The following is an 11,182-nucleotide window of genomic DNA, read 5'->3' as shown; positions in this document are numbered from 1 at the left end:
GCGGTCTCTGTAGTCGCCACAAGCTCCGAAAACGGCAAAAAAAACAAACTGGTGAAGCCTGGACCACGAATCATAATAAACATGCTCCAGCCAATAACTGACAGGAATGATTTTAAATGCATGACTGTTTCAGGAAGCACGGAGGGGAGGGAGAACGTCAAGTGTTGACGTTCAACACTTCGAACGTCAACAGGAAGTTACATCCACCCAGGATCACTTAGAGCACCTTTAAATATGTTTTTAGTACCTTTATGGATCTTGAGAGAGGAAGTGTCATTGCTCCCTATGGAGGCCTCACGGAGCCATCGGATTTCAACAAAAATATCTTAATTTGTGTTCCGAAGATTAACGAAGGTCTTAAGGGTGTGGAACGGCATGAGGGTGAGTAATAAATGACAGAATTTTCATTTTTGGGTGAACTAACCCTTTAAGAGGAACATTTTTACCTAAAATATTCTTTAACCATAGTTACACATCATTATTTATCATATAGTTCAGGTGGAGTGTGTAATTTCTGTGCCACTTGCATCACTAAGAAGAATTGCAATGACCTCTGTCTGCCATTGGTTAGTCAAACAGATCTCTTTTTTTTTCAGGTGGGTTAGGATGCACACTGTAGAGTGCTTACTAAATAGTTGCATATTAATCTGGGAAAGGAAAAAGTATATTAAAGCTGTAGTTCCTCCAAAAAAGAAAATTCTGTCATCATTTACTTGCAAACCTGTATGACTCTCTATTTCTTCTGTGGAACATAAAAGAAGATATTTTGAAAAAATGTCTCTCTTTTTTCCCCATTTTCTCACTGTTTTGGTCTCCATTATGGACTAAATTTGAAACATTCTTTAAAATGTTATTTTATTTTCCACAAAAGAAAGAAAGCCATACAGATTTGGAACAACATGAGGTTGAGTGATGACACAATTTTCATTTTTGGATGAACTATCACTTTAACATTGAAAAAAGTATACACTTTACTTTCAAGTCAAAAATTATGAATGAAATGAGTGTTTGTTTGAGGTCGTCCCATGAAAAACTAGGAAGTGTGCTACATCAGTGTGTCAGCTTCATTGCACAGTCTACAAATGTCTTCCTTTCCAACCGGTTTGATTGGCAAACCTCTCTAGGGAAGGTGAGTTCTTCCATAGGTGCGGAGAGGCTGATTACCAGTCCTGTCATTGTTAGTGCTCTATCTCACAGTCTCACTCTTCACTTATGAACACTTTGGATCAATCACCGCTTCCCTATCCATGCTGCTCGATAGAGTCTGGGAGTTAAAGACGTCAAGAGAAAGAAAATGGGGTGTGTAGACTACGCATGCGGCTCCACTTTTTGTGTTATTGTTCTGCCACTTCTCTTCTGTCTTCCTTTCCTGGTTTATGTGACATTTTTCTGTTGAAGTAGCTGATGTTATGTACACTACATCATTCCCACACTGAACGGCTTATGAGGTCAGCTTACACGGGTGTGAGAGAATTAACAGATTCAAGGGCAGCATGAGCACCCAGAAGAACGTCAACTTAGAAACCCTAAAACTTCTGTTTGTAATAATATTGTCATTGTGATAACAATTGAAATATCGTCAACAACGATTCCATGAAAAGCATTTTATGGAAATCTGCCTAATAGCTGACACAGGGACAACAACATGAATTGCTCATGCTGTGAGATTAATAGCCTGACTCTAACAGTCCATTTGAGAAGAACAAAGCACGCTGGCAACAGCTTGTTTGCTTGTTGCTATTGTCGTTTTATGCTCCAATAAAATGAACACACTTTTGGATATATAGACATGAAAGAAATTATGTCATTAGCAAATGATGATACTCGAGCCTATCGCATCTTAAACTGACTTTTCGAATTTTGAGGTGCCACATCAGGCCTTGTGTTTCTCTACCAGACTGGACGCACTGATTCAAGCACAGAACAGGATGCGAGATGGATGAGATGAACTCTCATGGACCTGATTATCATGTACTATGAACGGGCACAGGTAAAACTGAATGTCAATAATCTAAGCACAAGATCTTCATTCAGCCATTCAGGAGAACTTTCTCCAAGGCTCGGTGGTGAGCTTTTCTCTGTTTGTATCCTTCCTCGATACTTTGCCAGTGGACTTTCAGCAGTCCTTACATTGTCTGTCCTTTTTATTGTCGATTCCATTTGTACAAAGTAGAGAGAATCAACCATAACGACATGGAACATTTGTGCTGACAAAACGGTGCTTTGTGGCCTTTGTTTTCCATTCTATGAGTTATTCGGTTTGTTTATTATATTTTGAATTATTTCTGGTCTTGTATTTAAAGTGAAATTATGTATTTTAGATGTTTTTTGTTGGTTTCACACTTCTAGTTTTATATAGGGCTGTCAATCGATTAAACATTTTAATCGAATGAATCATGATATGCTGATTAATCAAATTAATCGCATACTGTGTGTTTTCATGTTTGCTGAGAAATAAAAATAATTTTTAATTAATTAATTGTTTACAAATACAACATTATTGTGGCATGGCAACATTAACTAGAATAACATTAACAAAAAGTGATTTATATATTGTCAACTAGTCAGTTTATTGTTTCTTTCCATGTCATTGAACATATGCACTCAGTCCATAAATCATGCAATTTTTTTTTTTTTTTCATCACAATCGCGAAACACAGAAGTTTGCTGTTACTTGCTATTTATCATTGTGTTCATTTTATTATTGCTTATTTTAATCACACTAAATCAATTTATTATATTGACAGCCCTAATTATACAAAAATCTCCTCTTTTTCACATTCACCTCACAAAATACATTTTAAAAACAGCAGCAAGATGTAACAGCAAGAACCAACATGTTGATGAGGAGTATTCGGAAATAAACTTTTCTTACTGAATGCTTTTTGTATTCTTTCTATTTTTTTGCTTTTTTTATGTGGGTCTATATTTTCTCTCTTTTCTTAAAGGGTTAGTTCAACCAAAAATGAAATTTCTGTCATTATTTACTCACCCTCATGTCGTTCCACACCTGTAAGACCTTCGTTCATTTTCAGAACACAAATTAAGATGATTGTTTGATGAAATCAAAGAGGTTTTTTTTATTTATTTTTTTACAAAGCAACAAAATTACCACATTCAAGGTCCGAAAAAGTAGTAAAGACATCGGTAAAATAGTCAACGTGACTACAGTGGTTCAGCCTTGTTATGAAGCGACGAAAATACTTTTTGTGCGCAAAAACAAAACCAAAATAACGACTTTATTCAACAATTTCCTCTCTACCCAATGCAGAGCTTCTGTGTTCTACATCAGAATAGGGCTGCGCGATTAATCGAAAAAAAAGGTCACGATCTCGATTCATACATAAATGCGATCTTTTTTTTAAATGACGGCGATTCACTTGCATACAAAAAGTATTCTCGTTGCTTCATAAAATTAGGTTAAACCACTGCAGTCACGTTGACTATTTTAACAATGTCTTTAGTACCTTTCTGGACCTTAAAAATGGTGGTTAAATTGCTGAGGGATTAAAAAACCTCTCGGAGTTCATTAAAAATATCTTAATTTGTGTTCTGAAGATTAATGAAGGTCTTATGGGTGTGGAACGACATGAGGGTGAGTAATTAATGACAGAAATTTCATTTTTGGCTGAACTAACCATTTAACTAGATAATGTTTGCATGTGTTTTAAGACTGAATGATACCAGAATCTACAGAGTCAAGTCATCTACCTCGTATATCTTTCTGCTCAACGTCATCAGATGAATTCATGTTCACGACTGAGCTGCACTGATACAGAACATCTTGTTTGAGCTCTGTTGGCTCTCAGAGTGCTGTATTGATCTCGATAAATGCCACATTTGTTCTCTTCCTTCTGTTTCCCCCATAGGCCTGGCCTTTCACTCACTCACTTCCAGCTCATGTTCAAGACAGAGAAAGCGCCAAAGGCTTTTGTGCATTTGCAAAGTGTTCAGAAATGTAGAATATCTGAACTCGGCTAATTGTGTGCCTACAGGTATGCATTCATCTCTTCTGAGAGCTGAAGCTGAGAATTTTTGTATGGTTACTGAGGTGCCTAAATTTAAAACCCAGCTTGAGTTGCAGTTCTGTTTGGTGAAGTTAAAGGGTTAGTTCACCTAAAAATTAAAATTCTGTCATCAATTACTCACCCTCTTGTCGTTCCACACCCATAAGGCTTTTGTTCATCTTCGGAACACAAATGAAGATCTTTTTGATGAAGATCTTATAGCTTTCTGTCCCCCCATAGACTGCTGTGCAACTGAAACTTTGATGCTTTATAAAGTTCATAAAGAGATTGTAAAACTAACCTGTTCATTAAAACTGTTCATCACATAAAGTGATCCTTGTCTCTTCATTTGGACTCAATATGGATTATTTTTACAATCTCTTTACAAAGAGATCAAAGTTTCAATTGCATACCTGTCAATAGAGGAAAAGAAAGTGCTCAGATTTCATCAAAAAGATCTTCATTTGCGTTGCGAAGATGAATGAGTCTTTGGAACAACATGAGGGTGAGTAATTAATGACAGAGTTTTCATTTTTGGGTGAACTAACCCTTTAATCCAGCTAAAACTACATGACAATTGACATACGAAACTTGGATATGTCTGCTTGGATTTAGATTTGAAAACAACCATTTGCTATTTGCTCAAAATCTACAATGCAGATATGAAGTAGTTAGTAGACTTATTTCTGGAAAAACTTGAACTGCACATATTAATTCACATCCTGCTCTCAATCAGTCAATCATGTCCTCCTCTCAAAGTTTCTTAAATGCATCAGAATAGAAAAAAATAAACAAATTTCCCAAATGATCTTTACTACAATCCACAGGCACTTACAATGACAGAATTGCATTACACAATCATAAACAGACTCACCTCCTCAGAGACCATGTGTCTGTGCAGGAGTGAGCTTTAATCATTGCTATACATTATTTGCATGTATTTACCAAGGAGGTGCATAATGAATGGTCAAGGTTTTTTGGCTGGTTAGCATGACACAGTTAGCCCCTGCTGGTAGATGCTGTAACTACACCATTCTGGGGTCAAGAGCCACAAGTAGTGTAATGTTTTTTAAGTGAAATGTCCTGAAATGGTAAGTGTAACCAGTCACATTTATTGGGCTCAAGTCGCAAGTACAGCCTTTAAGGACTTGACGGAGCTTCACACATTATGTTTGCTTTTGCATAACCTTCCTAGATAGCTAAAACTTGTTTAACCACTTCTGTTGCAGGATGAATTCAGTATGCCCAAGATTCCCGTGCATTTCCTTTTAATATCAAATGAGAAATGTTTAAATTGTAAATACCATTTAGGTGGATATGTTTGGAACATGCTTGTCATTGTCAAAAAATATGAATATATTTGCTGAAAAATCAAATTTATCAACATAAAACAAAAATAAGATGTATTTTGTCAAAAGACAAAAAGCTTGAGAATGCTGAAAGCTTCATGGCAGAAACAATTTGGTTAGTTTCTACTGAACACATACTGCTGCAGTGAATCACTGTTTGCTAAAAAAGAAAGAAAGAAAGAAATCCTAAGAGATCAGCCCAAAATGTTTGATCTCTTTTGAAATAATTGTAAAAATAACTACTTTTGATTTGCTGTTCCATCTTTCGTGATTCATATTCTTTTCCTCTTCCTCCTTTCAAATAAATAAATATTACTATTTGTTTTATTTTTAAATCTTATATTAAGTAAATAAAATATATTTATAATAAAAGTATATAACTTATTTTATATTACCATTCTACAGAGATAAAAAGCCTGCCAGATATTTATCAAATTCAGTTATCATATGTTAAAAATAGTTTTTAATACTGGATTGCCAAAGGCAATATTATACTTGTTTGGTTTTATAAGATTGGATATTTTTACAAAAAAATGATTTCTTGATTTAGTAAAGAATAATTGACTCAGGGTCGTTGAATTCTTAGAAAATGATGCACACCCGAGGTGGTAATTATTTATTACAATGCACACCTCGAGTGTGCATTATTTTCTAAGAATTCAACGGCGGAGTCAATTATTCCGCTTATACGGTTACCACACCTCAAGACACTGTTCATATGTTATATTTCAAGACAGGTTATTGTCCTTAAAACACTCCTGTGTGTAGGACTAATTTCTTAGGCATCTCATCCCAGGCCTTGCTGATTCCAAAACGTCATTTCAGAACTAGTAATGAAGGCTTGAGCCTTGATAGCAGAATAATACACCTGATACAGTTAGTTAGCTGGAGAGAATAAGCATAGGCCTATGTGAATTAGCCTACCTGAGTCTATGCCTCTTTCACGGCAGCAGTGTCTCTACTAATAGCGAAACTACAAGTTTATCTACCTCAAGAACCGCACAGTTATTACCTCGCTGGTGAGAAATGTCCTGTAGCTTTTAAGTTGCTAAACTATTTTACTGATTAATTCGTCAGAGCAGCGCTGACAAAACGTTTCTGTGCGAGTGTGTGTCCGTACTATACAGTACGTGTGTACGTTTGAAAGAGAGAGAGCGGGAGAGATTGTGTGCTTTCAGGACACAATAAAACGTAGGCTATTTTGTGGCAAAAACCATGACAATAATTTGTCGTTTTCATCCTATTGTTTAATATATTTATTTGCTTGGTCGGTGTCGTTGTGGGTTTTGTTTAATTTGCGGACCTATTGAAAGATAACTGAAAACATTTGGTGAAGTGATATGGAACTGCAATGCGGTCAAGACCTGCTAGAACTACTTTAGCCGTGCGTTTCCCTGAAAATAATTGCACACCTTAGAACAGTGGTTTGTTCATTTAACTCTACCATACCGTAAAATAATATTAAAACCGAACATGTATTTCTAACTGGCAAAATGCCGTAAATCCATTATATTTAATCAAATTACCCCATCTTTTGCAGTCAAAAATGACTGCATCCACAGCATGCATATGATAGATTGCGTGCAGTCTGCTGCCTTAAAGAAAATTGAAAAAAAAAATGATGTCATTAATTAATCACCCTCATGCCGTATTTTTGGTGCGTAAACATTGCACTTATTCTCGTGAAGAACAAATATATACACAGATAGTGATATCGATTTAAGGCTCAAACTTTCTTCGATACAAAAACATACCTTGTGTGAGTTCTTGTATTTAATGTTGATAACGAGCAAGAATGCAATTGTTCCCAAATATCCACATGACTGCAAACGTGACATTATTATACAACAGGTCAAAAAACAAAACGTACATTTTAAACACAGTACTGTCAGTATTTACTCTATTTTGCAACGAAAAAATATTTCTAACGAAAACCACAGCATAACTACAACACACAAATGTGGCTGTGGATTTGAACAAATTGTGAGAGTCAATGATTCAATGATTCATTCACAGCCACTTGCTTCGTTACTGAATGAATGACTCGATGACTCACTGATAAAAACAGTGACTTGCTGCCACCTACTGGCGGTTTTAGTTTAATATTTAAAAGTATCACTTCGTTTTACCATCATTGCATATTTCTCTATTGAAATTTTATTATTTAAAACATTATTTATTTTATAAAGTTTTTCATAAAGGTAAAAATACGCACTGGAAAATCTATTTAGGGGCAAGTATTCTTAAAGGAAAAGGTGTGACTGCAGTCTAAGTGGAAGAGAGGGGGTACGAAGAAGGATGGTAATCCCTTCAGGGGGTACTCTAAAAAGTTTGAGAACCACTGCCTTAGAACATTGGTCAACCAGTCAGAAATGAGCATTCAACAGCCCCGTAGTATAATTATTAAAGGTCCCATTCTTCGTGATCCCATGTTTCAAACTTTAGTTAGTGTGTAATGTTGTTGTTAGAGTATAAATAAAATCTGTAAAATTTTAAAGCTCAAAGTTCAATGCCAAGCGAGATATTTTATTTAACAGAAGTCACCTACATCGAACGGCCAGTTTGGACTACATCCCTCTACTTCCTTCTTTAATGACGTCACTAAAACAGTTTTTTGACTAACCTCCGCCCACAGGAATACACAAGCCATGTCGTCGAAACGCTGTTATTTTCATCCTGCAGTCCAATCACCGGGTCTGATTCCGGCTCAAATTGATAGGGTAAAATTAAAGACATGTTTACAATAACACTGAGCGCGTGCATCTCCACGTTATGGTAAGAGGCGTGACTTTTCCGGGCACGGTGCGCTCAGAGCTGTCGAATCACAACACAGGAACCGCTGGCACAATCAGAACTCGTTACGTATTTCTGAAGGAGGGACTTCATAGAACAAGGAAGTCATCAGCCCGTTTTTATGACAGTGGAAACAGCGGTATACAGATAAGTAAATTATGTGAAAAATACTGTGTTTTTTTACACGCGAAACATGAGCACATGTTATTTTGCACACTATAAACACAATCAAAGCTTCAAAAAACCACGTAAAACGGGACCTTTAATAATTATTTTATCTCTAATGCAATGAATGTAAAAAGCGGTAGCAAGTACACCCCTCACATTTTTGTAAATATTTTATTATATCTTTTCATGTGACAACACTGAAGAAATGACACTTTGCTACAATGTAAAGTAGTGAGTGTACAGCTTGTATAACAGTGTAAATTTGCTGTCCCCTCAAAATAACTCAACACACAGCCATTAATGTCTAAACCGCTGGCCACAAAAGTGAGTACACCCCTAAGTGAAAATGTCCAAATTGGGCCCAATTAGCCATTTTCTCTCCCCGGTGTCATGTGACTCGTTAGTGTTAGAAGGTCTCAGGTGTGAATGGGGAGCAGGTGTGTTAAATTTGGTGTTATCGCTCTTACTCTCTCTGGAAGTTCAACATGGCACCTCATGGCAAAGAACTCTCTGAGGATCTGAAATAAAAGAATTGTTGCTCTACATAAAGATGGCGTAGGCTATAAGAAGATTGCCAAGACCCTGAAACTGAGCTGCAGCACGGTGGCCAAGACCATACAGCGGTTTAACAGGACAGGTTCCACTCAGAACAGGCCTCGCCATGGTCGACCAAAGAAGTTGAGTGCATGTGCTCAGCGTCATATCCAGAGGTCGTGTTTGGGACCATACGCCACACACTGCATCAAATGGGTCTGCATGGCTGTCATCCCAGAAGGAAGCCTCTTCTAAAGATGATGCACAAGAAAGCCCGCAAACAGTTTGCTGAAGACAAGCAGACTAAGGACATGGATTACTGGAACCATGTCCTGTGGTCTGATGAGACCAAGATAAACTTTTTTGGTTCAGATGGTGTCAAGCGTGTGTGGCAGCAACCAGGTGAGAAGTACAAAGACAAGTGTGTCTTGCCTACAGTCAAGCATGGTGGTGGAAGTGTTATGGTCTGGGGCTACATGAGTGCTGCCGGCACTGGGGAGCTACAGTTCATGAGCAGAGCATGATCCCCTCCCTTCGGAGACTGGGCCGCAGGGCAGTATTCCAACATGATAACGACCCCAAATACACCTCCAAGACGACTACTGCCTTGCTAAAGAAGCTGAGGGTAAAAGTGATGGACTGGCCAAGCATGTCTCCAGACCTAAACCCTATTGAGCATCTGTGGGGCATCCTCAAGGAGCGCAAGGTCTCTAACATCCAACAGCTCTGTAATGTCGTCATGGAGGATTGGCAGAGGACTCCAGTGGCAACCTGTGAAGCTCTGGTGAACTCCATGCCCAAAAGGGTTAAGGCAGTGCTGGAAAATAATGGTGGCCACACAAAATATTGACACTTTGGGCCCAATTTGGACATTTTCACTTAGGGGTGGCCAGCGGTTTAGACATTAATGGCTGTGTGTTGAGTTATTTTGAAGGGACAGCAAATTTACACTGTTATACAAGCTGTACACTCACTACTTTACATTGTAGCAAAGTGTCATTTCTTTAGTGTTGTCACATGAAAAGATATAATAAAATATTTACAAAAATGTGAGGGATGTACTCACTTGAGATACTGTATCATGGTTTGAATGCCATTATTAAATGTCTATATTACAAAGGTCACAACACCAAAGCCAGAGCTGTTTTAAGCCAGACTGATGCCTCACTCAGAACTTCATCCTTCTGTAAGCAAAAACTCATTTTTTTCCCCTCAGTTCTCCTAAAACAGTTGCCATGCCAACCCATGCAATTCCATGCCTTAACTTGGGAAAGAGCCTCAGTGTTACCAACTTCTGTCCGTAAGCTGTTTTTCACATCATTTATTTCTCCCGCTCACATATTCAAACAAACAGATTGCCTTTAAATCATTTGAGCTATAGATGAAAATAAAAACATGAACGCTAACATCAAAGTGTCCAGCATCAGCGTGTTTATAATGATCAATCATAGATGCATTGCATTTAAAGATAAAAGACTTGATTTTCTAACTCGAGCTGCTTGCAATTCATAAGAACAAAGACAAGAGGGGTTTATGCATAATAAAGTCAGTCACCTATACAGACATCAGACCTCCAATGGATAACAAGCACACTGAGATCTGATATCTTTGACAATCATAACGACCATAATTTGGCTAGTGCCTTTGTCATTAATGATGTTAATTCATATTGATTGACAGTGCCATCTGACCTGCTAATAATAACCTCATCCAGTACTGTTCTGTCATTGAAATGATGTTTACTATACCTATCTGTCCTATAAATGAGTAGATGTCATCGGTGCATCTGTCTGTGTGGCTGTATGAATTGTTTTTCAGAGCTTGTGTGGGAGGCTGCAAGCAAGAGTAGTGTGCTCCGTTTTGAATGATCATGGTAATTAGTGCAACACACACACTGAACAAAAGCCATCTTGAAAATAGAACATGCACAGATAAATTAAAACAGTGTATTACTATGAGTGACATGTTTTTCCATTCTCTATCTCTGTTTCAGTTGGCTAATCTGACATTTTATCTTTTCCTGCATGAGCATGAATAGATGGAAAAGGTATGGGACAACACCAGCAACTACATCACAGGATTTTGTTGTTTGTTAAAGAAATAGAGAAATAAAATGACAGGTTTATATAGGCTCAAGCATCTATCATTTGGGATATTGATTTGACAGAATGTAAAGAATGAAACTGAACTATGTTGGCCCTTTTAACTCAACAGCATAAACAGACGTAGCCCCCGTCTGGATTCTAATGAATTTAAAATGTCTTTCAGCACCTCTTTTATCCATATAATCACACTAAACATTCTGTTTAGATGGAGCACCAGAGCAAAACA

This window comes from Megalobrama amblycephala, linkage group LG18 (genome assembly GCF_018812025.1).
Source record: "Megalobrama amblycephala isolate DHTTF-2021 linkage group LG18, ASM1881202v1, whole genome shotgun sequence".
Classification (NCBI taxonomy): Eukaryota; Metazoa; Chordata; class Actinopteri; order Cypriniformes; family Xenocyprididae; genus Megalobrama; species Megalobrama amblycephala.
The sequence above is the reverse complement of the archived record's forward strand: the minus strand, read 5'-3'. Positions refer to the sequence as shown.